Source organism: Protopterus annectens, chromosome 16.part0 (genome assembly GCF_019279795.1).
Source record: "Protopterus annectens isolate FY-2018-M chromosome 16.part0, PAN1.0, whole genome shotgun sequence".
In the NCBI taxonomy this organism is placed as follows: domain Eukaryota; kingdom Metazoa; phylum Chordata; order Ceratodontiformes; family Protopteridae; genus Protopterus; species Protopterus annectens.
In genome coordinates, this window is record NC_056750.1 from 736436208 (window position 1) to 736464151 (window position 27944).

The window sequence follows — 27944 nt, forward strand, 5'->3', positions numbered from 1 at the left end:
CAGCCTTCCAGGAGTATGCAGCCCTGGAACTGAACTTTTCTATTTGATTATTTATTAAGCAGGCAAAAATACATCTACCTGAGGAATTCCTCACAGATGGATTAAATATCTCAAGTCCCACTGATGCATTTTCTATTCATGAGGGTCTGTTTGGTCATGGCTTAACTTGTCTGCCACACAGTTTTGCTCTGATAGACTGAGATTCTGGTATAAATCTATATCCCATGCAAATACGGATGATCTGTTCAGGGGCGTTTTGATTTGCCCTTGACTGTTTATGTAACACATCACTGTGGTATTGTTTGCAACCACTTTAAGATGCCTTGGGGACCACAGATTATTCAAACAGTTGAGTCTATGTAAGAGTTTGCATTTCTTTTATGTTTATTTTTGGTCTGCCTTTCTTGTCACAAAGGCCCTAACTTTTTATACACTTTTCATCAAAGTCTACGGTATCTGTTGTGACTGACTGATTTGGTGCGGGAGGGAAGAATGAGACCCACATTCAAAGAGATTTGATGTTTCCACCAACTGATCCTCCTTTCCATAAATCCCAGGACTGGAAATTTAAAAGATAATTCTTGTTGACAATGGGACCACAGAAATTTCAGATGCCATTGTATCTTTCTCATGTGGAGTCTTACAAGAGGTATCATGAGAATTATGGAACCATGGAAGCCATGAGACCCAAAATCCTGAGCTATTCTCTCTCTGTGACAGATTTTTTTTTTTTATTCAATGAAAGCTCTTTTTACTGAGGTGTCTATTTGGCACCTCTGAAACACAATCCTGTGTGAGGAAGTCAAAAAGATTGAGTTTTTTCTTCGGATCCCAACCCATGTAGATCAGGTTAGATATTCCATTACACTTTGAAAAAGAGTGTGCAAAGATAATCAAGTCACCCAAGTAAGGGAAAATATTGGTTGGGAGGGTTGGCATAATGGTTAAGCTGCTTACCTTAGAAACACAATGTGCAGGGTTTGATTCTGACATGGGGTAATTGGCTAGGCTTAAAATGGCCCATAAGGGCAGTTAGCCTATTAGTAACCTATGGATACCCTGTAGCCTGCAATGGACTAGAACAGGAGCTATAAATGTTTTGAACACCCTTGAGGGGGTGGATAGCCCAAACAGTAAGGCAGATAACTGACAATATGATCCAGCCACAGAAATCCTTAAAATACACCAGAAGTCTGGATGAAGAGGATTGTGATAATATGCATATTTTAAATTTAATGCTACTAGAAATTTAGGAGAAAGAAGTGGCAACAGGTTACAAAGTGAAAGCATTTTGGACTTGGGCACTATCACACATTACTCAAGAAAGATCCAGAACTGGTCTCCAGGAATTTTCTTTTCATTGGCACCAATACCATTCATGAGCAAAATCATATTCTTAACTAAGGATGAAGAACAAGTTCTATTACTCCCCTGAGACAGCATATGATTTAAGACAGGAGGAAGGAGTAGGGTCTGGTCTGGCAGGAGAGAAGGAACTTTTTTGGAAATATTGAATTTCTGCCATTTGTATCTTGGATGAATCACAGACAAGAACAATTTGTCTTAAAGAAACTGATGCCAAGTAGAGAGCAAAATAGAAAGTTAAACTTTCTGGAAGGGTTAGTGGACTGCCGGGGGGCAAGGTCCCTTATGGTCATTGTGACTTGTTTGATTGTCCTTTGTTCTGGGGGTCCCTGCTTTCTCTTTGGAACCTCTCTGGCCCTACTTTTTAAGTGTCTCCTAAGCAGCATCTGCTGAGACCATTTTGTTTCTTGCTAAAACTGGTTGAGAGAGCAGAACATCCCTTGGAGAGTTTGAAGGAGGAGGGTGAAAATTCTGAGAAATTCCCTGAATCAGCTTACTTATTGACAACTTCTGCATTAGGAGTTCCAGAATCTAAATCTCTAACCAAAAGGAGAATTCAAAATTTCATTTTTGACATCTGACAGTTTCTGAGAATTTAGATAAACAAAAGCAAATCTCAGTAAAACAGTGCCAGTAGCAACAGCCCTGTAAATTCTAGAGTCTAACACATTTCAAACAATGATTACTGAGGTGTGAAACATAAGAAACTAAACTACACAAAGCAGATTTTTTCCTCACAAGAGGAAACTGAAGCCAAAACTTTCACAATTAGTTAGGATAAACTTTAACATGTGAGCCCGAGTCTCCCGACTACTCATAATTCTAAAAATTAAAGTTACAGAAGCATACACTTTTTCCCAAATCTGTCAAATGTTTTACCATCCCTGACAGAAGGGAAATAAACAGAATTAACAAAACACTTGGCAGCAGTTAGATTAATAAATGTATTTATTGTATTTGTGAACTAGGAAAGTCTGAATCTGTGCAACACCCATTTTCAGTGGATGCCCAGAGAGAAAAGCTCCACATTTTATATACAGGAAACATCAGAAAACAGTACATATATGTGATAACTTTGTTACTTTACAAGATAGTATACGTATATGACAACGTTTCTCATTTTACCTAGAACAATACAATACAGAGGAGTAACCAGCAATAATAAAGGGTAAAGCTGATATGTAGAACAATAATACAGGTAGCCTTTGACAGAAGACCAATGTATTTCTAGTTCAATACATTCTTTTAATAGTTTAGTAATAGTAAGCGCTATATTTAGCGGATGCAATACGGATTTGAATGGAAAGGGAGAGATTAAGACAATAAGAGAAAGACAAGCAGTAGGTATTGAGGGAATGTCTGCATACTGGAGATTTTTTTTTAAAGTTTGGGTGATGAGTCAGAGTAAGAATAATTATGGGAGATTCAGGAGGAGGAGGAGGAAGAGTGAACAAAGGCAGATTTATTAGTTTGCCATCCAGGGGAGACCAAAGGATGATCTAAGATTTGTGCAGGTAAGATTTTTTTTGAGGGAGTTGAAGGTTTTGTGGTTTTCTTCTTGGCAAAGAGAGTACAGTAGAGTTCTTAACTTTGACAGGGAAATTAGAAAACAGTGCATCTCCAGAGCTATAATTAGATTTAGAGGTAGCTAAGTAAGTGTTTATTTGTGGATTGTAATGATCTCAGTGGTGAATATAGCTGGATGAATGTAGTTACTGACGGGCAGTTACATGTGTAGATACGTTTATATAGGAATGTTAGTTGGCTTTATGCTATAAAACGGGGTAACTAGTCACTTAAGTACTTTGAGAGAGAGACTGTGATAGGTAGAGTGTAAGTGGTTAGCAGTGTATTTAACTATTTTGTGGCAGCATCATTCTAGTTTGAATAGTTGAGTGTTTGGTATATCTGTAGATACTGTAAGCAGAGTAGTGAAGGGTGAATATGAGGAAGGAGGAGAGTAGGTGCTTTTTGGCAGTGACTGAGGTATGCTTTAATTCTATACAGGCTGCCAAGCTTTTGGTGTTTATCATATTCAACATGTGGTCAAGAATTAATCAAATTCCCTTCAATGTAAATACGCAATAGTTTGGTATTGGGAACAAAGTTCAATGCTACTTTTGTTAGCAGTTATATGAAAGGATGTTTTTACAGTATTGAGATTTAAAGTGTAAAGAGAATGAACTTAGCTTTATTTTAAGATGTAATTGTGAGTTACCCAATTCATATTTGACTCTTGCAAATGATTCCTCTGTAATTAGTTGAAGTTCAGCAAGGCTGTAAGAATGACAAATTAAGGTTGAGTTGTCTGCATTCTAGACTACTGAGACAGATCTGGTATTTTGAGAAAGTTCATTAATGAAAATGCGGAAAAGTTTGGGCCTGGACCTGAGCCTTGTGGGATGCTAGTAGTTACAAACAGAAAGGTTAACAACTGATTTTGCCATTTGATAGCTTGTTGTCGATTTGAGAGGTAGCTTTGGAACCAGGACATGGAGCAGTTATTTAGGCCGAGGTTAGCAAGTTTGTTTAGCAGTATTGGCTGTGAGACAATATCAAAGGCTTTGAAAAGATCAGGAAAGAGGGCTGATACCATTTGTCCATTTCTATGCAAGTTAACTGTGTGAGTGAAGTGTAGCAAGGCCATAGTAGCACTGTGGTAGGGTTGAAAAACATGTTGACTGGAGACAAAAGATTGTCGGCATACATCTTAACATCTCAGTGCAAAAAATCTGGACAAAGCCAGAAAGAATGTGGGGACAAACACCCAAAAATAGGGACAGAGTTTAAATATTCCTCCTATAAACTTAGAAAGTAGCTAGAATTACAAGTTTTACATTGTTATGCATTTTCTGAAGGATATTAAGTATGAATCTCAAATGTTTATCATTTAGTATTATTTAGTGACTTCAAATCTTAAATGATTTTCCAGAAAACCACAAATGTTATGAGGAACAGATCAAACAAATGAGGAAAAAATCTGGATAGTTGAAAGGTATGGTTGGCAGTGATATATAAAAGTTAAGTTGTGACTGTATGCATTTTTCAAGTAGTTTAGACAGGGGAGAGAGTAGGGCTATGCGTCAAAACAATCAGTTCAGTAGAGTTTCCTCCTTTGATTTGGGGTAATGTATAATGTTTTCTCCATGGTACTGAGACATGAGACTCAGCAGTAAAGTCTTATGAGGATGGAATCTGGTAGCAAATTGCTTCAGCTGCTAGCTTTAGGTATTCTGGAAGAAGGCTGTCTGGGGTAAAGGTGGTAAGTTTCAGTTTTTTTTTTTTTTTTTTTATTTCTGGTGGACATATTTGTGGGTTTTTGAGTTATCAGCAGAGGATTGGTGAGTAAGGTGAACATTTTTATTAAGTATGTTATGAATTGCATGAAGTGAGAGCGGAAGAGGTTGGCAGTGGGTTCAGTACTATTGAAGCTGCTAATTTTGGGGTCTGGATAGTTGGACTGGCTTGAATCTAACATTTGCTTTATGGTAGTCCAATGGATTTTTAGAGTTTTTGAGGTTGTTTGTAGGTTACAATAGTAATTTTTCTTAATGGCTTAGGTAAGATATTTCAAGTGATTTATGTGGTATCTGTAGGTTTGTAGATTAAACTGAGTTTTGTTTTATTCCAGGTTTTCCAGGCTAGTTCAATTTGATTTATGACAGATTTTGTATTTCTTGTTATCCATAAAGCAGCAATGGATGTAATGTGTTTTTCTACATGGGTTGAAGTAATTTAGGATGCTCAGGAAAGTTTTAAAGTCACTAAAGTTGTCATCTAGAGGAGTGTATTTTAGGAGGTTCTAGTTGCAAAGTTTTAAGTTGCAGATAAATGTACTTAAAAATCGGTGATGTTATGCACTGCATTTATGTGGCAACTTTTGCAGTTTGAGTATTCTGACCTTAGAAGGTAGTAAGTGGTTATTTAGGGTGTTACAGAGTATGCCAAAAGTGGAGATAGAACTGGGAGAAGAGGTAGGAATGTAGTCAATGAAAGTGGCTTTATTCACAGTAAGAATAAGGGGTGGCAAAGCTGATTGAGTGAATAAGGTTGTAAAGGGTGATGGCATTGGGGGCTGTGTCAGAATCAACGAAATTCTACTCTGTGCTAAAATCTCCCACGATTAGTTCCTCAAAGGAAATATTGGAAGCGACCCAGGACAGGAATTCTTCCATTGTACTGATATTATCTGGGAGAATAGAGATGCTAATGACAGACAAAGGTTTGCAGTGGTTTAGTTTGAGGGACATACAGTAAGGTTCACGGTTATTAAATTTCGGGGGTGGGGGTTAAGGAGAAGAGGGTGTGTTAGCTATTTTTGAGAAAGCAGCACAAGAAAAAGCCAGATATAACAGATGAAACTGATCAAACACAAACAAAACTATATAAACCAGAACAACTAGTTAGCAAGGCAGAATACAAATTCAAAATGTTTTAATCAAAGCAGATAAATCAGATCAAACCAAATAAAAATAACAGCACTTTCACTCCCACAACTGGGCACTTCTTCAGATCTAAACACAAAGTTCAAACCACTAATTAAAGACACACTTCAGAATTACTGGGTTAAGGCACATGATCTACGAAAAGGTTTTAAAAGGAAAGATCCACTCAGTCCACTACCCTTATCAGCCTGCAGTTCTAAACTCCATTTGACTTGTAAACATTCTGTTATCCTCACATCATCACATCTAATATTACATTTAAATAATTGAAGGACCAGAAACGCAAAAGAATGTTGACTACCATTTATTAAAATGTGTTTAAGTAGAGCACTTTTAACATCCTATTAATATTGTATATATGCATGTGTACCATCCTTAAGTGCTCGGTCAGTCTCGATAACATAGTAACAACCACTTAGTTCACAGATTGCTAGCTATATAACATTGCAGCTTCTACAGTCAGCACAGATATCAAATTTAAATTATTTTAGTAACCAAATGTGTAAAAGTAGTACTGTTACTAATAAACTTGCACATATTACAAGATGTGCAAAGTTATGCGCCCAGTCTATCAGAATTATGTAAATTCCTACTGAGTCTTGCAACAAAGCATTTTCTTCAAAGAGTGGCTATTTTTAAAATAAATAAAAGAGCATATCCAAGGATGCCCCTATATCAATTATCAGAGGATAAGAGTACCGATCATCATCAGAGTAATAATACTCATTCTAAAATTACTGTTCTGCCTATTTAGTCATAATACATTAGCATTCACTGAACTTGAGAAATAAGGTTTAGCAGAATCCTCTCTGTGGTGCAACACTTTATTACAAGCTCTAGCAATTTCATGTTCAGAATACCTTAGCATAAACTCATTTCTCAAAATTATTAAGAGTTATACATAATATCATCATCAGCACTAAGCCAGGCAAGTCTAAAAATTGCCCTTTCAAAATGTTACAATGTACATGTCAGAGATACATGCTGCTATGGTACCCAACACTAGCTTTTTTTACACGATTTCCTATACATATTAGTACTAAGACTAGTTGCATTATCACAAATGCATACATCAAGAAAATCAATATTGAAGTTCGGTATAAACTAAGAAATTAATAGTCTGATGGAGAAAACCTACAGACTCATGGAGAATATTATCAGATTCCATCCAAACAAAAACTGTCATCAAAAAAGCCTGCATAATATTCTATAAATTTCAGAAAAAAAGTTGCTCTTCTCTAAAATTTACAATTATTCTCAATAAGCTAATACCATGTTTGCATAAGAATTCATGCACATGGCACACACTGCAACACCAATCTTCCAAAGATAGAACGTATCATTAAAGACAAATGCATTGTTACTGAGAATAATATCCAACAAAGAGCAAATCAAACGGATCTGGTCAGTGTTGTATCCTAAATGTTTAGACAAACAGCCTGAAGAAATCCATTTTTATTTCATCTGGAATGACCGTAAACAGGGACATCACATGCATGATAACAAGAGTGTAACCTTTACAGTCATATTTATTATACCAGTCTGGATAAAAAATGTTTAGTGTCGCTAAGTACGCTATCAACACTATAACTGGATGAAGCATTCTTTCAACATACATGGAAAGGGGTACAGTGACCCATCCACTGCTAGACACAATGGGCGTCTCATGGGAGGAGCAAGCAAACATTTCTGTATTCGGCGTAGGCCATAAAATTCGGGATAGTTTGATATCCAACAGAAAATTAGTCATATAGATCCTTATCAATAACCATTTCCATAAACAAATCATATAAATCAGACTGCACCTTATTACAAAGTTCAGGAACATCAGACCTATTGCATTCAGAATATGTAGTGCCACTGCCTAAAAAAAAAAAAATCATACCTTTGAGAAGCCTAGTGGTATCCATAAGAACTATGGCACCCCCTTATCAGCTATTTTTGAAAAAGGTTGAGGCTCCTACTTTTTTATGAATTCTGTCATTTCTAAGTATTCTGTAAACTGGAGGATGAATTTCTTCATCTTTGATGCTTTATTTTAGCCTGGTTTCAGGGATTATAAAGATGTCAGATTAATGTTGGCTAATCCAAGCATGAAGCTATGCTAGTTTGTTACAGATACTCCTAATATTCATGTAATATATGTGTAAGGGGGATTTTATTCTAAAGTGGTAATTCAGTTGAGATGCTTGGGAGGTGGAAGGATTTTGTGAGGAGTCCTTTGGTAATTTGTGACCTGTGTTGCATTGTATACTGCCTCCTAAAAACAGGTTAAGTGGGTTGTGATGGTGGTGAGGGTACCACTTTACCTCCTTTTGTTGCAATGAAAAGGAGGCAGTGTGTTACATAATTGAGTTATATTTCTAGAGGTGGATGGTGGAGAAAGTGTTTACAGAAAGGACTATAGTATAGTTAGGGAGATCTAAGCATTAAATGGTGTTAGTTGATGAAGTAGGTGACAAAAAAAAGAAGCACAAAGGATCCAAACTAGTAGCACTCAACATTTGTTTAATGAACTCACGAACTGACATCCAAGATTAACGCTGACAAGGTCAAATTAACGTTTTCGTCCCACAACATCTTCATTCGCCACCATCCCCTACTCTGGAATCCTAGATAAACTTACTAAGCTGGGCTTAAATCCCTACATCACTCAATGGGTTGCCAACTGGCATACTGACAGAACCCAGACTATAAAAGTAGCAGACTCAAAATCCAGCTCCAGACAAGTGGAGTACCTCAGGGTTCAGTCCAGGGACTACTCTTGTTGGCATCTACTTCTCTGAAGTACAGGCCAAATCTAAGGGACTCTGGCTAACAACGTTCGCAGATAACTGCAAACTGGAAGCCATTATTGAATCCCCAAATGATGTGGATATTCTACAAAAGGGCCTTACAGAAACAGATGCTTGGTGTCAGAGCCATGGGCTCAAGCTCAATGCCAAGAAATGTATAGTTATCCCCTATGGGAAAAAACATGTACCCATGAATTACCACATAGGTGGCAGTACACCAAAAGTTTGATGAGAGACTTAGGGACACAGGTGGACAGTGTCTCACCTTTGATAACCACATTGCCACAACAGTCAGGAAATCCTTCTATGTGGCACACCTCATCACTAAGGGCTTTTCATCCAGAAAAAAGGAGGTCATTGTCCCACTGTACTCATCCCTCATTAGACCCATTATAGAGTACAATGCCCCATTTGGTATGTACCTCACAAGACATCTGCAACAGCTGTAAAGGGAACAGAAATACCTCATTAAAAGAATCACAGGCCTAAAGCAGATGCCCTATGCTGACCATCTAAAAAAACTCCAGCTATACTCTGTGGCGTATCGTCTACTCAGAGGCAATCTCTGCTTAACATACAAGGACATGTCAAACCCTGAGCTGTTGGACATGCTCCACTTAAAGAAATCCCAATCACTCAGAGCCACATGCTCCAGGGATCTAAACTTGTCATCACAATGAACAAAACATGCTGGAGGGATAGGTTCCTGACCCAGAGACTCCCCATACTCTGGAATAGACTACCCACACATGTCAAGCAGAGCGCCTCCTTGGCCCTCTTCAAAAGGAACCTTGACAATTGGATGGGAGTTCGGAAATTCACCTTGGGGATCATGACAGTTGCCCTGCTAGACAGGGGTCCAGGGAAGTAAATATTGTGGGACGCAATATCCAGGGAATTGTTATGGCTAGGCTTGTATAGACCCTATGGTGATAGTCTAGCACCAACCTATGAACCTATAACCAGAGCCACAAACATTAAACTGCTCTTTTTAGAGGCACATATGTACAAAAGGCCGTCTGCAATTATATAACCACGGTTCACGTATGTTAGCAATTCCTTCTACATTATACTAACTGATCAGCAAACTTATTTACTTCAGCTATACTGAATCTTCAAAATAAAATCTAATTATAAGTATTATACTTCTTTAGACTAACTTTTTCTAAGAAACATGAACTTTTAAGCTAGGATACAGTATTTTTCTTGATTGTCTTGTGAGTTTTCAATACTTCTGAGATCAAAGAACACTTTTTTCACTTTTCTGGTAAAAATATCTGCCAAATTAAGTTACAATTATATTAAAAGAAAACTCATGCAGACAGTAACGTCCATTTGCATAACAATCAATGAATCTCCTGCTCGACTTATCCAAGACCTTTGATACCATTGCACATAACCTCCTCTTGTCTAAACTCTCTTATCGTAATCTGTCTACCTCCTCTATACATGGATTCTCCAGCTGCTTCTGTAATAGGCAACAATCCGTCAAGTGGAAAAACTGTACTTCCCCTTTCCTTAATATCCTCACAGGAGTACCTCAAGGCTCCACATTAGGTCCTGTCTAATTTAACATTTTCATAAATGACTTCCATCAGTGTATTCCTAATGCCAAGCTCATCCAATACGGGGATGACTCTAGTTATCTGCTCTGCTGAATCCCTCCCCAAACCTCAGAAACTAACTCAAGAAGCCTTCTTTTCTAGTGAGCACTGGATGTTAATCACCTAGCACTAAATGCTTCCAAATCCAAAATTACGATATTCACCCCCTTAAAGTATACTAAAATAGACAAGAACTCTTTCTTCATAACTAGCCAAAACAGGACCCCTATAAAAAGCATACCCCATACAAAATTACTAGGGGTCACTATTGATAAATTAAAATTCGACATTCTTCTTCAAAGAAAACCCACCAAAACTGGACTTGCTCTACTGCCATAACTGCTAACTTACTGCCAAAACTAAGTATGTCATTTCTACCAACTACCTTATCCCCTGTCTCTTGTACAGTGCCCCACTCCTTACTAATCTCTTATCCTCTTTAAAGACAAAACTTGCTTCCTGCTAAAACAAAATCTCAAATTTTGCCACTGGTGGCAAATCCTCCACTCACCACTGTAATGCCCGTCACAAATTAAATTGGCTTGAATCGCCCCACAATCTCTCCTTCATCTAACTTACTAATGCAAAAACTAATCTTTCAACTCTTCTCTGCCCATCCCTTGCCTCTTCTCTCAAAATGCATCAGCCTGATAGACTACTCAGGTCTAATAATCAGAACCTGCTCAAGTACACAAAACCTCCACACACCCCAGGCAAATTAGCTTGCTCCATTCCCACCTCTCATGTCTCTGGGAATTCTCCTGCTCCAACCCCCCGCCTCCCCTCTTCTCTCAACTATAACACTGATCCCCACTATCTATATTCCATCTCATCTCCTCCTACACCTATACTCCTTACTATTTTCTTATATACTTAGAGCCTCACTTCACTTATAACGCTGAACCATCTTTTTCTCAGATTTCTTTTTTGCAAATTGACTTGTGAAGATCATTGCCTCTACTATTGCTGACCATATAAATCTACTTATACATAGATACTAACTTTGCTACCTCGTTGAGCATTTTATACCATTATATGTTTAAGACATCTTTTACTCCATTGTATACTACAAATTTTTAAACTATGTAACATTTTTTTGATTTAGGTCTAATTTCTTTTTCCTTTGTTTAACCTTGTTGGAGCTTTTCTCCCCAGGACTCCATTGAAAATGGGTTATTTTGGCCCAATGGACTATCCTGGCAAACAAACTGTACATAAAATAGAAAACCTTGTAAGGAAATTAATACACAGTTTCATTTAGGACAATTCCCCCATGTTCTGAAAAGCATAATACTTGGTCACTGCCCACAGAGTTGAAATGCAATTTCTGTACTTACTGTGTTTACAGTCTAAGTACTTCTTGTTAAACTAATTTACTTCCGAGTGCTAAAGGACCCCTTAGTTGTCTAGATGGTTTACATTTTTCACTGAAGTACATATCTATTATACTTGTGCAATGTCTAAGAGAATGACCTTTCATGGTTTTCTCTCTACTGTGTTGTCTTACTAGTGAGTTCTTTTTTTCATCATTTTGCAGCACTTTATACAGGACTGTCACAACCTCTGACCTCTTATCTGCTGCTGGATTATCAGGCACTGTACTGGATGCCTCTTGATGGCTAATAACAGTGGCTATATCTCAATAGGACTTCCTTGTGAACAGAGATAAGATACTTCATCCTCCTCTTTCTTTCTTGTTTATCTGCAAGAGAATCAGTCCATCTCATCAGATTTTCGATCAACTCCTTTCTGCTCCTGTTTTAAAACTCTATGAGCATGTTGAGGGACAACAGGCACTGAAAATTATAAAGTCTTCACTAAGATTTTGAGTTTCCTTTGAGGAAGCAACTTCCTACATTGTCCTTTCACTCCTTTTACTAAGACATTGGATAAATACTCAACCCCCCCCCCTCCAGAACATGTTTTTTTTTAAAATGCTGCACAGATTTCTACATATTCCTTTCCTCTGAAGATCAATTCTCCTTAAAAATGCTGAAGGTCACCCACCACCACTCCATCAGCTTTTCCTCCATCCAACAGGAACATGGGATTGATTATATACACACACATATATATATATATATTTTTTTTTTTTTTTTTTTTTTTTGAAGTATATTAATGCAGTTTGTAGACAACTTTTCTGGGGCAAAGACCATACCTCCTCCTTTCCACTGATTTGTGGATATGATCATTATCCCATGCCAGCGAGTTGAGAACAGCTATTGCTGATAGCAGATTGGTTCGAAAAAAGGAGAATCTTAATCAGACACAATTTCAGAATTTGTTAACTATCCAAATTAGTTAAGTCCTTGCAGTTCTGTCCCTAATCCAGCAGTCTCCTGCCACCCTCTGTTGCACTACCTCTGATTCTTCATAGCAATGACAAGATGGACCAGTGTATAACTAAGCAAATCCTTGCTCATCTCATTAAGAACATTTTATTGCCAATGATCAGCATGGCTTCCATTCAGGATGCAGTACTGACGATGCTCTGATTACATTCATAAACCTTATACAAACGCAGAACCTGAACATAATTTTAAGATCAAGTAACAATAATTTATCAGTTACACCAAACGCATATGACTATTATAGACAGACTCTACATTCAGCTGCTTTAGCCAAAGTCTGAAATGTCACCCTCATATCTACTCTGCATTGCCCATGGTTTCACACTTTTTAAATGCCTTGCTCTATCAATATCCAGTCCAGTTTTGTATTATCTAATATTTTTATCATAATCTGTCTGAAATTCTTAGTTCATTATAGTGCTTAAGAAGTTTTAGACGTTCTGTCAGCCCTATTCTGCAATCCAAACTGACGTGCTTGCATATTTGCCTATTTTCTTTAGATTCTGTAAAAGTATATCTGTTGTATACTCTAGATTTTTATGTATGCACACTTTTACTATAGCATGTAAAACTTATCCTGTGCAGTTCTTATTCCTGATTCTCCTGCTATAAACCATCTACTTGAACTTAGCTGGACTATCCTGGCAAACAAAGTGGAAATACATAAACACATAAAAAAGTAACAATATTTGTGCAGGAATGGCAAATGAAGTTTGGCAAGAAACCAAGTTGTCCCGGGACATCTTCACTGGGGTTTAGGTTGATATTAGGGGGAGTTAAGTGGGTTGGGGAGGTGAAAGGGTTAAGTGGTGACAGGGATGGTTGGGAAGATATGAGATAAGGATGGGGAGGGGGCTTAAGAGGTTTAGTCTAGTGTAGTTGGGTTAAGCAATTACATTTTGGCGTGAACTTGCTACCCACCCACCCTCTTTTCGTTGGTGGGTTGGGGGTGTAGGGTTATTTATCATTGGGGGTAGGCGGAGAAGAGGGATAGGCTTGCCCTCTTCTGTTCCCCCTCTGGTGTCTGGATGTTCATTTCAAGGATTTGGGAAAAGGAAATGAGTAGTGGGAAGAAGCTTGCTGAATAGATAAGCAAGCTGAAGTAAGGATGCTGCTTATTTGGTGGAAGGTAATTCAATGAATGGTGTAAGAAGTAAGATGGGACACTGCTTTATAAGTAAAGTGAGCAGAGGTACGCTGCTTACTAGAGCAGGGTGAGTAGGTATGCTGCCCTGATTAACATTACAAGGATGTTATGCTGTGTTAGAATCAATTAAATTATGAATAGTTGTAATCAATGAATCTGATGAACAAAGGTATGTTATGGAAATTTAATAAAGGTCATCAAATATCATTTGGTGTCATGTGTTTATTGAAGGGGACTGGGACAAAGATGCAGGACTTCAGCAGAAACTGGTTTATAGGCTTCATCAATCATGTTATTTGGTTCTTCCATACGTGTGGTTTACAATACATATGTACCTTAATGTACTGGCAAGGGCCACTTACGTTTGAAAAGAATTGCACACAATGCCACATGCAGTGCAACTATATGATCGCTGAGCATGTTTCAGGTAGCATACTGCCACATAACAGTCAAGATATTATAAATAATACCTTAGTAAGTGCATCAGAAGTGTCACTACATATTCTGTAATGTACCTTATTTCATTCAGAACAAAATTAATTTATTTCATTATTAATTTACATTTTATTAACCGGGTAGTGTCCGACTAGGTTGAAAAAAAATATATTTTCAGTGGAGACCCAGGGAGAAAAACTCCACAAGAGTACAAATTAAAGTACAATTATTTAAGAACAAATAAAGCAAAAATTTAACAAGTTTAACACAAGGAATACAGGTCATAGCAAAACTTTTACATATAAAGATAAGAAGTGAGGTAAAAAAATCTACATAACCAAATTAACTACATTTGTTGACAGGGTATAATACTGCTACGCAAAATCTACTTTAAACTCAAACAAGGAAAGAAAAAAAAAAATACAAGTAACTTTATATTTGCCAATATTATTGTGTAGGAAAATGTTTAATTTAATAAAGTTTGATTACTTGTGCATAAATCTTAATTTGTCTAGGTCACGTGTTAATTCAATAAAGATATTTAAAAAAGAAATTAGTAACTTATTTAAGAAAAGGCATTGTACATTCTAAAAACATTTTATTAGTATTGTGTTTATACACTGTAAGCAATGATTAAGTATCATGGGTGGAAACACTGTCATGGAAAACTGAAGTTTATTTAAAAGATGTATATGTACATAAAAGGGAGTAGGTAGATGGCTTGTTAGGAAGTGAGAGAGACAGAAGCAGAGTAGAAATGTGAATGTAATTGCCAAGAAAAACTATCGCTCTCTCTACTAGGAGAAGAAAAATGTATTTATATATATTTGCAACAAGTATTTTGATATTTAGAAAGAAGATACATTAAGGGTACAATAAGATTTAAGACTGAAGACCTGTGTGTTTTGTCAATCACTATAATTTAAGGGTCATGTTGCTTTGTGCAGTTCCCAATTCATTCCAATTTCTGGAGAGAGGTTCATGTTTTTATTATAACTAATAGATTCTCTGCTCATATTTCTAGGATTTGCCTAGTGCAGATATAATGGATGTCATTCCCTAATCTGGTGGTAAGTTAGGTTTGGAAACTTTAGTTATTGGCTTAATTACTACTTTTTTCCACATTGTTGCCTTGAAGTTATGATACAGGGAGAGATTTTTGTTGTTTGATTAGAAAGACAATGACTGATGCAGGTTGTATGAAACCATGCCTGACAATGGTTAGATCCGACTGGACTGGCTATGGAATTTGTTTTCCATCAGGATCTTTTCTATTTCTTTGGCTTTAATTGCTTTGAAATATAATGAAAAAATGTGCTCTGAAGGTAAGTTCAAAGGAGTGTGGAGGGACTGGTAGATGAGTCAATTTACAAAGCTGATATGCATACCTCTCAACTATACAGATTTTTGCAGAATGTCCAGATTTTTGCCTCATTTTCACTCTGTTCCTCATAAAAGTTGTGATTTTATGGATTTTTATGACAAATCCGTGAAGAGTGACTTCACTAGATGATGACAGTCAGTTTCAGATGTCATATCATTCAGAAAATGCATGGTAACACAAGACCTTGGATTTTATCAACCTTCTAGCTTTATAAGAGCAACATTTAAAATGTCACTATTTTGGGGGCTTTCAGAGAGCAGCAGCTTTTGACGTTGAGATTTTTGTGCTAAGTTTAAGTGTAAGTAGCTATGACAGAACCTTTGTAGGATGAGATACATTAACTTGTGTCTTAGTAGATTTTAACAGGCCTAAAGGTTAATTTGACACTGGAATCTTGTTAGGGTGGTTAAAAAGGAATCTCATGTTTTTATAGATACATTGCTCCACATCTACTGACATTTTTTGACCTGAAAGAGCAGTAGTAGTTTTTTCCTGGAATCACTTAGCGATTTTTTTTTTTCCACAATGAAACTAGACTTCATCTCTTAGCTTTAATAATATGTTTAGCTCTACAAGTCCACACACTGTTTTAAGTTGCTTTATGAAGGTATGATGATGATACTGTGTAGATTAAGTAGACCTACATCTACTTAACTTACCTAAGTAGTAAGCTACTATGTGGCTTGATTAGGACATTCATCGGAAAGGATATGACTCTGGTCTACTGTATAAAAGCATGTTATGTAACTGTTAACATTTCAATGGGTTTGTTGTAACCGAGTGAGAGGGAGATATTGAAAGTGGGTGGGATCCTAACCGGGATGTTAGTGATACGGAGATCTAAAAATACGTGAGCCCTTTTTCAAAGGACTTTATTTAGGATATTCCCCAGATTAACTCTGAATTTACCAAATAGTAGTAACTTGAGGTATGGGAGTAGGTTCATAGGTCACTGATGTTTACTAGGCTAATGACCACAAAGGCCTTTTTAAGTTTAGGCATGCATCCCAAATCTGAGGTCTGTACCCTCACTAAGTAGGGGCTTGGGAGGTAACAACATTTACAAGCAGGGGCCTGAGAGATGAACCATTTATAAGCTGCCTGTATCCACTACAGACATAGATGCCAAACCAGGGATGGAGTTTCCAATTCCCCATCCAATTGTCCAGTTAACACGAACTGAATTAGGGAAAAACTCTTTCACATGAATATGGGGCCTATTTCAGAGAAGGGGTAGTCTTTGGGATACATACCTGTCTCTCCAGCATGTCCTAGTTATATCACAGGCAAAGTTTAAAATATGTAATTCTGGTGATGTTTGTTTTGCAGATATGCAGGATGTCCTTTGAAGTAGGGTATGACAATACGTTGTATGCCAGGCATAGATCTCTCCTCAACATCCTGTAGAAAAGAGGATAAAGGGAAAAGGCCTTGAGACGGCCTGCATAAGACACGTTACTTATGCCCTGTATTCTTTTAGTGAGCAACTTCTGTGGACATTCCAAATATTGGATATGCCTGGTTAAGTACATACCAAATCGGCACTGTACGCAAGGAGAGGTGTGATGAATGTCAAATACAGCGGAACAATGACTTCCTTGGGCCTAGATACCATACCTTTGTTTATAAGCTGCACAACATGGAAACTTCCTACAATAACATCGCTAGATTTGCAACAGGAAACCCTTACAGAACCCACCATTGTATAAATATAAAGCAGCTTGGATGGCTTGAACTACAGAATGTGATTAAATTCCATCAACTAACCATTGCCCATAAAACTCTTTATAAACCTTCCAGTACTCATATTCATTCTACTCTCATCACTCCATATACAAATCTTAAATCACTACGTTCCTCGCACAAAAATATTCTACATACCTCTAAACCTAACAACAAGGCTGGTGAATCTCTCTTCTCTAACGCTGTTGGAAAAACCTGGAATCTTCTCCCCAGTGACCTCTCCTCTCCTCCCTCTCTGTCACACTTCAAAAATAGACCGAAACTCTACCTTAGAACACACTGGTTGTGCCCCTGTACTAAACCTGACTAGGCATCTATCCAGCTGATTAATCTGAGCTCTGCCTATCCCAGCCTACTCAAACTAGTACATATTCTTTTACTTATATAGATTTCCTCCTAAACTACAGTGTGTCCAGTCTCTCTAACTACTTCCTACTGAAGAATATATATATTTTTATTTTTTTATTTGTAAATAATTAACCTGTCTTCTCTTTTGACCTTAGTCTTTCTTTTTATGTATTATACCTGCATATTGTATAGTATAAGCATTCTTGCACTATATGTAAGTTGTTTTTGTCCTCACAGAATTTTATGTTGTAACCTGTAATATGCATTGTTTACAATTAATGCTGCTATTTAGTCATTTTTTTTATTTTATTTTTCTCTCGTTGTACCTGGAATCTGCTTGTTTACTATGATATTTTTATTTAGTCTTATTTTGTGTATTGATTACTAAGTTTTTCATTTATCTGTCTTGGAGCTTATGTTCCCGGGCCTCTACTGAAAATGGACATGTATCCCAGTTAGACTATCCTGGTCAACAAATGTAAAATAAACAATTTTGACCACTATGGCAAACACATGATGGTCAATGGCTAGATTGCTGACTGTGTGTCCTGAAGTCCCTGACTACTGGGACAGCTCTAAGGGATGTGTTTGTCAGTATGAGTTACCAGGGATGGATTTACTAACTGAAGGATCATATTAAGGATTTCCTGGCATTTAGTTTTAGTGCATTTCTCTGGCACCAGTTGTTTGTGTTAACCCTTCCTATAGAACGTGTGTGTCAGTGGGAGGTTAAAAGACAGCTCCTGATTTGCAATCAGCAGCAAATGTAGTCAGCCAGAGGCCACTGACATTTCCTTTGACTTCAGAGTGTTAAATGCCAAAAAGGAGAGGTCCCAGCACCAGTCTCTGATGGACTCTGCTTGTGACTGGCCTTTTTCCAGATGTGGATTCCCCAATTCAAATTTCCTCGGTCCTGTTTGAGAGCCAGCTGGCTATCTACTGGGTGACATAAGAGTTTATACCTAACCTCTTAAGTTTGTTAATGCTTGGGTGGAGGATTGTGTTGAATGCCATTTTGCCCTCATCCATTGTTTTGACCACATTTCAAAGTCGTCCACCAAGACAGGACCTTCCTTTGATGAAAACAAATTGTGTTGGGTCCAGTGTCTAGAGGATTCTTATGTCATTACAGATCATTTCCATAATAATTCTTCCCATGGCTTACCCATATGAGACTACTGAAACTTATGGGTCTGTAGTTTCCAGGGTCTATAGATGGCCCACCTTTCTGCAGGGGGATGACTGCTGCTGTTTCCATTCATGAGGCATTAAGGCATCTTTGGAGATTACAAGTTATGTAGCAATTCCAGAGGCCTGACAGGATGTGTTTTATGTTACTTAGAAGGCTGTCTGGGTGCACTGACATGGTGCTTTTGGCCTTAGAGAGAGCATTATGGACCTGTTTGCTAGTGATAGCATTTCCTAAGGGAAGTTGACAGAGAGCAGTAGGGTTTGACCTTAGTCGGCCAGTAGGTTTGCTATCTCTTAAATCAGAATAGGTTGCTCCATTTAAAATGAGCTTTGCACACAATTTTTTACTGCCTTTGAGGTCACAGACATAGCTAATAAATGCCTTGTGGTTGACCTTTGTCTGGGTGCCACATTTACCTCAAATGTGGCTTTGGTAGACTTCTTTTGTCCTCTGGGTTTTTTTTGTTTAGTTTGACAACAGTGTTGCACCTCCTAATTTTTGCCATGATTTTCATCCTTCTGCCTATTAATTATGTGATTCAACTAAGGTGGATTGCTTTTAGAGTTACTACTGAACTTCTTCCTGGTGGGTACAGCTGTTTCTATGCAGCTTTTAACATGATTGTATAGGGTTTTTGTTAACAGTTCTCTGTAGGCAGCAGTATTCTCAGGGTTTATGGAGGCACAAAATGTTGCCAGGTTATCACTTAATAGTAAAAAGTTAGCCTTAGAGTAGTTCCTGAATATTTCATGGTTAGATGGCGTTCCAAGGTTTTATTTTTACTCCAAAGGAAAACATTTTGTGGTCTGACCTTACTCAAGACATTACACTAGGGGATGTGCAGCATTCTCCCATATTAGTGAGGACCAGATCCAGCACGGTTGCACTCCATGTTGGTGCATTGACAATCTTGCCCAGGAAGCTTGTGTTTAAAAAATCCAGGAGACTGTGTCTGTACATCTGGTGTTATATATGATTCTCAGTTAATCGTGAGGTAATTAAAGTCCCCCATAAATATGGTATTAGATTGCATGGTGAGTGTTTCCAATTAGTTTAAATACATGGTATGGGTTTTCTGGATCATAGACATGAGCCTATAGATTGCAAGGAAGTGGTACTGTATTTTACCTATGGTGATTTGAACATAGAGAAGCTCAAGTGCATTGGCCTGTCTGACCAGCCTTAAGGTATATTTATTTTTTATGTAAATTGAGACACCTCCACCTTTAGCCTCTTTGTAGTAACTGGTCTAAATGTGTGGAAGGCATTATAACCTTGTAGTGTTGGTGTGCTCTCTGCAGCATTAAATCATGTCTCAGTTACTGCACAGATGTCAGCATTATATAGGGTGAAGACAGCTTCTAGGGAGTGGAGTTTTTTGTTTAGACTTACAGCATTAAGCAGTAACACCTTTAGATTTTCTTGGTTTTGATTTGCTATGTCAGAAGTACTTTCAGTTTGGCAATGCCTAAAAAAAGGCACTATGGGGAGGGTTATGTTTTGGCTAATATTTGAAAGCCTAGGGTGCAGAGGTGCAGACCATCCCTGGCAAAGCAGCATGGTCTGTTTACTGTCTTGCTCCATGCTGACAAATATTGTGCCCCCTCAGAATGACACCAGAAACTAAGCCAATTATTAATGTCAGTCATCTTTTGTTCATAGTGTGGCATCATTTATTTATTAATTACATTTGTTAACTGGGTAATGCCTGAATGGGCCAGGAGACCATTTTCAGCGGAGGCCCATGTATAAAAGCTCCAAAACAGTAAGAAGACTAAAAATAATAATAATTATAAACAAAACACTCAGTACAAAGCTCAAATAGTGTGCATCAATACAAGTAAAAAAAAAAAAATACAGTTGTAAAAAACAAATACAAAATATGAATTCAAGTAACAGTGAGTGCATATATCCATGGTGAAGCATTAACAGGGACACCACCATCATTACCAGTGCATGTACAGTTATGAGCAAAGGGTCACATGAACCCATGTCCAAACAGTGTGGCAGTATGAAGTTGTTACACATCAGCAATTCAGCAGAGAGATGGAGGGAAAGTGGGAGGCTAGAAGCAGCAGGATCAGGGTAGAGTTAGGATGAGAGCTGCAGTAAGTGAGCTATGAAGGATTAGCCTGGAGTATGGCAGGAGCAATGGACAAGGACTACCTACGTAGTCTTTAAGGAGTTCTTTGAACTCACAATAGTGAGGATTTTTTGTGATGGGTGGAGGAAGTGTGCTCCAAAGTTTGGCAATTTTGTAAGAATAGAGGGAGGTGCTGTGATAGTTTTTGGAGTTGGTAACCATTAGCTTGTCATAGGATCTGAGGGACCTGTGATTACTACTAGGTTAGAAAGAACAGGGTAGTTGATAGGCTGGTTAACTATTTTGTGGACCATGGTAAGTTGATTTAGGTATAAAAGTTTAGGGAGCTCTAGGCAGTTAAGCAGAGAGAGAGAGAGAGCAGTGGCGAGTCCTATGTAGGCAATTAGTGGCAAACCTGGCTATTTTGTTTTGTTATTGAGGTCAGCCTTACACAAGTTTGTGAATATATGTGATCTGTAGAGGAGGGTAGATAGCAGGTGTGACCAAGCAGTGGCCAGCCTGGCACTGAGTAAGGTATGGTTTGGCCTTATAGAGGGTGCCAAGTTTGATGTGAACTTTGTCAGAGAAATATTTTTATCTGTTTATCAAATTTAAGATTCTTATCTATTGTGACACCTAGAAGTTTAGTCTGGCTTGTGGGTACTATCTTGGTTCCATTTGATGAGAGGATTGTGAGAAGGGACTGGCATAATTTAGAATTTTTGTTACCATAGATTATTATCTTAGTTTTGTTTGAGTTTAGCATAATTGGATGTTCGGCGAGGTATTTTCTATGTCCAGAATAGAAGTCCGCATTTTTTGTTTGAAGTTCTTGGGGTGAGGGGGCTGAGCAGATAAGTGTGGAATCATCAGCGTACTGGACAATGTAGGCTAGTTGAGTTGCAGAGCTGAAGTTGTTTGCAAATATGTTAAAGAGGAGAGGACCAAATATGGATCCTTGAGATACACCAACCAAGATGGGAGTAGGGGGAAAAGACTGCTGTCCCATTTAATAGCCTGCTGTCTACTGGAAAGATAGTTATGGATCCAGGTCAAGGATGCTGAGCTGAGGCCATAATATGAGAGTTTGTGTAGTAGCAGTTGGTGGGAAACGGTGTCAAATGCTTTGGTCATATTGAGAAAGACAGAAGAGACATGCTGGCCTTCATTTAAGAGATGATGAAAGGTGCTAGTGAAAGTAATTAGGGCAATGCTAGTACTATGTTTAGGTCTAAAGCCATGCTGAGATCTAGATAATAGGTTGCAAGTAAGGAAGTGGTCAAGGAATTTGTTATGGATGCATTTTTTTAAAGATTTTTGCAAAAGGGGAGGGTGGCTATGAGAAGGTAGTTGGTTAGTTCTTTAGAGGGTCTGCCTTTGTGGAGGGGAATGATGTGTGATGTTTTCCAGAGAAGTGAGACATATTGTTCTTTAATGGAATGATTAATCAAGACAGATAGGGGTAGGCTATAGAAGGAGAAGCAATTTTTAGAAATTCGTTAGGACGTTGGTCAGCTGCAAGGCAGCAGGGTTTTATTTTGGTTAGGAGAGTTTTTATGTAACTAGTTTGAACGGAGGTCAATTTAAGCAGGTAAGAGTGTGAAAACTAAGTGGTTGATTAGTCTGGCTACCTTGCAGGGAGGTTATAGTATTTATAAAGTGAGAGTTGATTTGAGTTGCAACAGGGTCAGAGTTGTTTGGGCTAACTGGTGTAGGGGTATGACCGGGGGTGACAAGATGGTTAATGCTTTGCCAGAAATTTTGGGGGTTGTTTAAGTTTCTGTTGATGGGCTTGGAAGTAAGTTTGCTTGTCTTTTTTTATATGTTTCTTAGTTAGATTCCGTAGCTGTTGATATAAGAAGTGTGCTTCATCTTTGGTGGCATAATAAACTGACCATGCTTTATCTCTGCGTTTAAGTATCAGTTTGGTGTCACTGGATAGCCAAGGTATCTGTTTTGCTTTAGAGCATACTTTCCTAGAGGGAGCGAGATTAAGCATTTTAAAAGAAGGTATTGTTAAAATACTGGACAGCCAAATCTAGATGTAGGCTTTTAAGTTGACTCCAGTCACATTGTTGGAGTAGTAGGTTAAAAGTAGAGGGGGATAAGTTTTTCTTATTATGTATGTATTTGTAAGTGATGTTGCTTTGCGTATGAACATGTTTTCTATATAGAAATGTTGGAGCATGGTCTCTGAGGGACTGTGGAAGGCAATTGGCTAGGTAATGTAGGATGGGTTTTTTAGTCAATATTCAATCTAAAGTTGACTACTTTTTAGAATTTTTGTCTGTGTGAGTTGGACAGGTTATGATATGGGTTAAGTTGAAGAGGTTTAGGAAGTTTGAGAGGGTAGTGGATGAGCAGGAGTGCCAATCAAGGTTGAAATCACCAAGGATTATAGTTTCTTGGTTGAAACTGGTAGATGCCAAAGAGAGTAGATTTTCAGTGGTGGGAAGGTTATTGCCTGGAGGGAGATAGGTGGCAAAGATAATTATTTTCTTGCTTGGGTTGATTTCAAGATGAGTAGTTAGGATTTCAGAGTTTGGTAGGTCGGAAGGAGCACAGCTTAGTTGTTCAACTTTGAGTGTGTCTTTAAACATAATGGTCACTCCACTGCCTATTTTGTTTAATTTGTCTAGTCAAATAATGTTATAGCCAGTTGTGATAACGTCTTTGTCTTTAATGTGGGGCTTTAACCAGGTTTCAGTTATCATAGCTATGTCAGGTGAGTAGGTGGCAAGCACAGCATGGAATTCTCTAGCTTTATTTCTGATGCTACGAAGATTAAAATTAGTAAAGAGCAGGTCAGTATTAGAGGTGTTTGCAAGAGGGGGGTAGGGATGGAAATGTGTTGTAGACTTAACAGAATTTGTTGGAATGGTCGGGAGGGAAGAGTATAGGCAGGGACCCTGGGTTAAGATGGATGTCAGCTTGGAGTTTAATTTGTGTTACAGTGTGTAAGAGAAGATGTCTAAGTTTGTTAATCAGTTTTTAATATCTGGAAGTAGAGGGATTAGGATGGTGTGTGTACATGTTTGGAAGATATGACAAGAGAGGGTGAGTAGTTATAAAGTTACAGGCTGATGTCAGTATAAGTGTGGGATTGAGAGTAAGAGGTGGATAGTGGAAGTGTCTAATTTGGCATGAATGGAGGGAGATGGAGCCAGACTGAGGTAAAGAAAGTGGAGCAAAAGCGTAGTAGCTAATAAGGAGCAGTAGGGATGCATGGCTGATTGAGAGGTGGGGTAATTGAGCAAAGTGTAGGAGAGGGGAAGGTTAGAGTGAGCTGGTGAAGAGTACTGATTGGAATATATAGTGGAGAGGTTGGGGTTAGCAAAAAGTGGGGTTGATAATTAAGAAGATGGGTGTGGAAAGGCTGGGGTGAGTAAGGGGTGTGGTTTGGATAGGTATAAAACTATGTGGGGGTGGGTGAGAATGGGGGATAGGATAGGAGAGTTGAGTAAGCCCAAGTGTAGCGTGGGCGAACTGAGTGGTTTTACCCATGACGCAGCCAAAAAAGTAACCAGAAAAACAATCAACCAGCAAGTATGCCTCAGTGCAATGGCACAGTTGAAAGTGTACTATCGTCTTAAGTAAAACTTTATATGTGCAAGATTATAGACCATTTCCTAAAGTAAAATAGTAGTGACTGCATTCATAAGCTGATGCTGTTACTAAGTTAGGTCTGTGCAACTGAGCAAGTTTTCAACTAGCAGTTTCACTCACCGATAGAAATATAGATGAGGAAGTTTTGAGGGGAAGGGTACTGCTATCCTGAAGAGACTTAGTATGCATGCCACTGGCTATAACAGCACAAGTTATTGTACTTATTAGTTAATAACACTTGACTAGCAACACTGGAATATTAAAGGACAACCACAGACTCAAAAAACATTCTTATTTCATCATGATTTGGAGTTTCCTACATTTTAGCACCACTCTGGGGACTATTTAGAGCTTTTTAGATATTTTTATACACAATTTCTGACTGACCACATGAGGTCTGGCATATTGAAATAATTCTGTTTAGTCTGCCTCTAAGTATTCCAGAAAGCATTGTTTGTCTCCAAAAAAATTGAATCAGATCTGCCACATTTTCTCTAAAGCTCCTCTCAGTGTACTGAATTTACTGGCATTCACTGCTGTCTTCTAGTCACCTACTTTTGGTTAAAATGTTATCCTTTTTCAATGACTCCTTCAAACACAAGCAGTGCAAATGCTACAGAACAGAAATGAAAAGTTAATTTTATTGCTCTTTCTTCTTAGAAATGCTAACTTGATTTCCTTTGTGAAGGCTGAAATCTAGTTCTTCAAGGTATCTCCCCTCCCCCTTCACACCTACCTTCCCTAGCTGTCAAACAGCTAAGGGTAATGTGACACATTATCTGCATGTGATTGACAGTTCACAGCAGGTGACAAGACAAATTTACTGTTTTCTTGTCAGCCTTTCCTTCCTTACAGTGGAATACTTTTTGTTGCACTCCTCCTGTCAAATTTAGAACCAAGCTCTATAGCACTGGGAATAATCACTGTTTTGCAAAGCATCAAACTCCCACTTAATTTTCCTTCCTGTTTGGTTAAACAGCTAACAAATGATGCACTATAAACACAAAATGTTTTACAGACATGCATGACAGCACCCACATGCTTTTTTTAAGTGGTAATTTAAGAAAATTACGGTACTGCATACTTCTTGTAATGTGATTAATTGTCACAGACATCTGCTTCTTATGTAAAAACATACAATTAATGTCTACACATGGTCATTGCAAATTTATGTTCTTAGTTTTTGCAGCTGTTACTGTGCTTCTACCTGTACTTTGTCACATATCGGTAGGGCTCTTCAGAAAAGTGAGATTATAGTTTGACATTTTTGCTAGGTTAAGAGTGGGCTGGGCAAGGCAGCTCTGACATCACAATGTGGGAGGTCAACTAGATCTTCTATACAGCATGCAAATCAGGCGGGGATTACATCACTTTGGGGGAGGAAATGTCCCATAAGCTAGAGCAAGAGCTCTTGGGCAGATGTGACATCATTTCAGAGCCAGCTAGAGGTTTTTCAGCTTGGTTTTCAAAGTGAAAGTAAAACAGTATGGAAAGGTAGAAAGCCTAACAAGGAAAACGGTTGAATGGATTAGTTTTTAAAGCTGCATGGGTGATTTTTCACGGCTCTATTAACAAACAGGGACTAAGAGAGACAGCAGATTGAGCAATCTGCTTTAATATCCCACTGTTGCCCTTTAAAGGCAGTAGACGGTTGCCTCGATGGTGACTAATAAGATCAGTTCTTGTCACGAGGGTTTTGCAGTGGGGATGAAGATCCACTTAGTGTATTTACTTGCACTCATTGGGAAGTTAAAAAGACTAAACTGTAAAATAACAATTTTATAGTTGCGGTAACCAAAGAAAATAATGTGCCCGTCTTATGTGTACAAGCTATAATGCTGCTTAGTGCTAGGCTCATACCAGCCTGTAACGCACATTCCATAAACTCCATAATATCTCCCTTCATATAGTCTAGGGAGGCACATCTCCAGTCATTTGCACCCACATGACTAAGTCATACTGTTACTCCTGGTTCAATGACTTGAGTGCATGCTTAAGGTGGCAGGTCCTGATCCCTGATAATCAACTGATAGTTTGGTGATAGGGACATCACTCTTTCTCACAATGGAGTCGCCAATGACTAGAATGTTGGATTCTGTGGTGACTTGCTTTATGGTCTTAAACGTAGATGCTACATGAGATGAGGCTGTATGTGTGTTGATGTGGGTGCTGTTTTGGAAGACTGTATTCCGGGTTGCTGTGGGTGTTTATATGTACTTCAATTAGGTCGTCTTTGGGGTTTAGGAAGGTTACATTTAAGTGTTTCAGCATATGTGGGTCTATATGTCTGCTTTGAATTGTGTGTGATAGGTGGAGTGTGTGTACCACTGACAACCTTATTGACATTAGAAGTAATTTCAGGTGACAGCTTTGCCTCCAGTGACATTCTGGAAATACATCTCTCACATATATCAATTTGTTTGAGAATTAACTTGTTGCCAGTAAACATGAGGCAATTTCTGTATTGCCTCAGGATGCCCACTCCATTTCCACCAAGCTGTTAATGGAGACAGTGGAAAGTTTGTATCCACGGCAACAGACCCTTTTTTATTGATTAGACAGCTGGGGTGAAAATATATAGTAATGTCAAGAGAATCCAGTCTGCAACTCTGGGGGCAGTGCATGTCACTGCAAACTAGTTATCCTGTGTGCAACTAGGTACTAGTGGCACTTTAATGGTGCTTTTACAGGAAATGTGATGAGTTTTTAAGGAGGAGAAGAGCAATTAATTTTTGGTTGGCCTAACAGTAGGGGTTGTAAACTACTTGTGCTTTTTTCAGTGGAAGCCCGATCATTTGACAGTGTGGCTCAGAATCCTATGTAGTTTAATCTAGCAGCATATTTACAGGGGGGGCTTGCTTTGTGTTGTAACACAGCACATCTCCCTTTTCATTAACTTTCTGTGGGATACAACTGGAAAAGCTGAAGTAGAGGGATGGTGTGTCATATTTTAGTCAAAATTTTGGGATAGCTATGTCAGGTGACTGAGTTTGGATAAATAAATAGATTTGGTTTTGTTGTTTACACAGATGATGTTCAGCAGACACAGCAGTTCCATGAGTTAGATGGAATGTTTTGGCTCTCAGAATGAAGACGGTCATGGGTTTGACTATACATATTTCTGACTAGAAGAATGTGAAAGAAAAATGTCTCACCAATCCCTCCTAGATTTCATATTAACTAAAAACCTTCTCTTATCTCAAACATCACCATCCATACACCATCTTTCAGTAACCACTGCTCTATTAGTTTTCCTAGCCATCATCCATATGTAAATGTACCCACAAAGCTCATATTTTTGTAATAAATCACAGAATAACATTAGCAAACTTAAAACCACCCTTTCCTTAATTGGCTAGTCTCCAGTATTCAGCTCATCTGACCTAAACACTACTGCAAAACTTCTCACCTCTATTGCGACTGACCTGCACAACTCATTTTTCCTA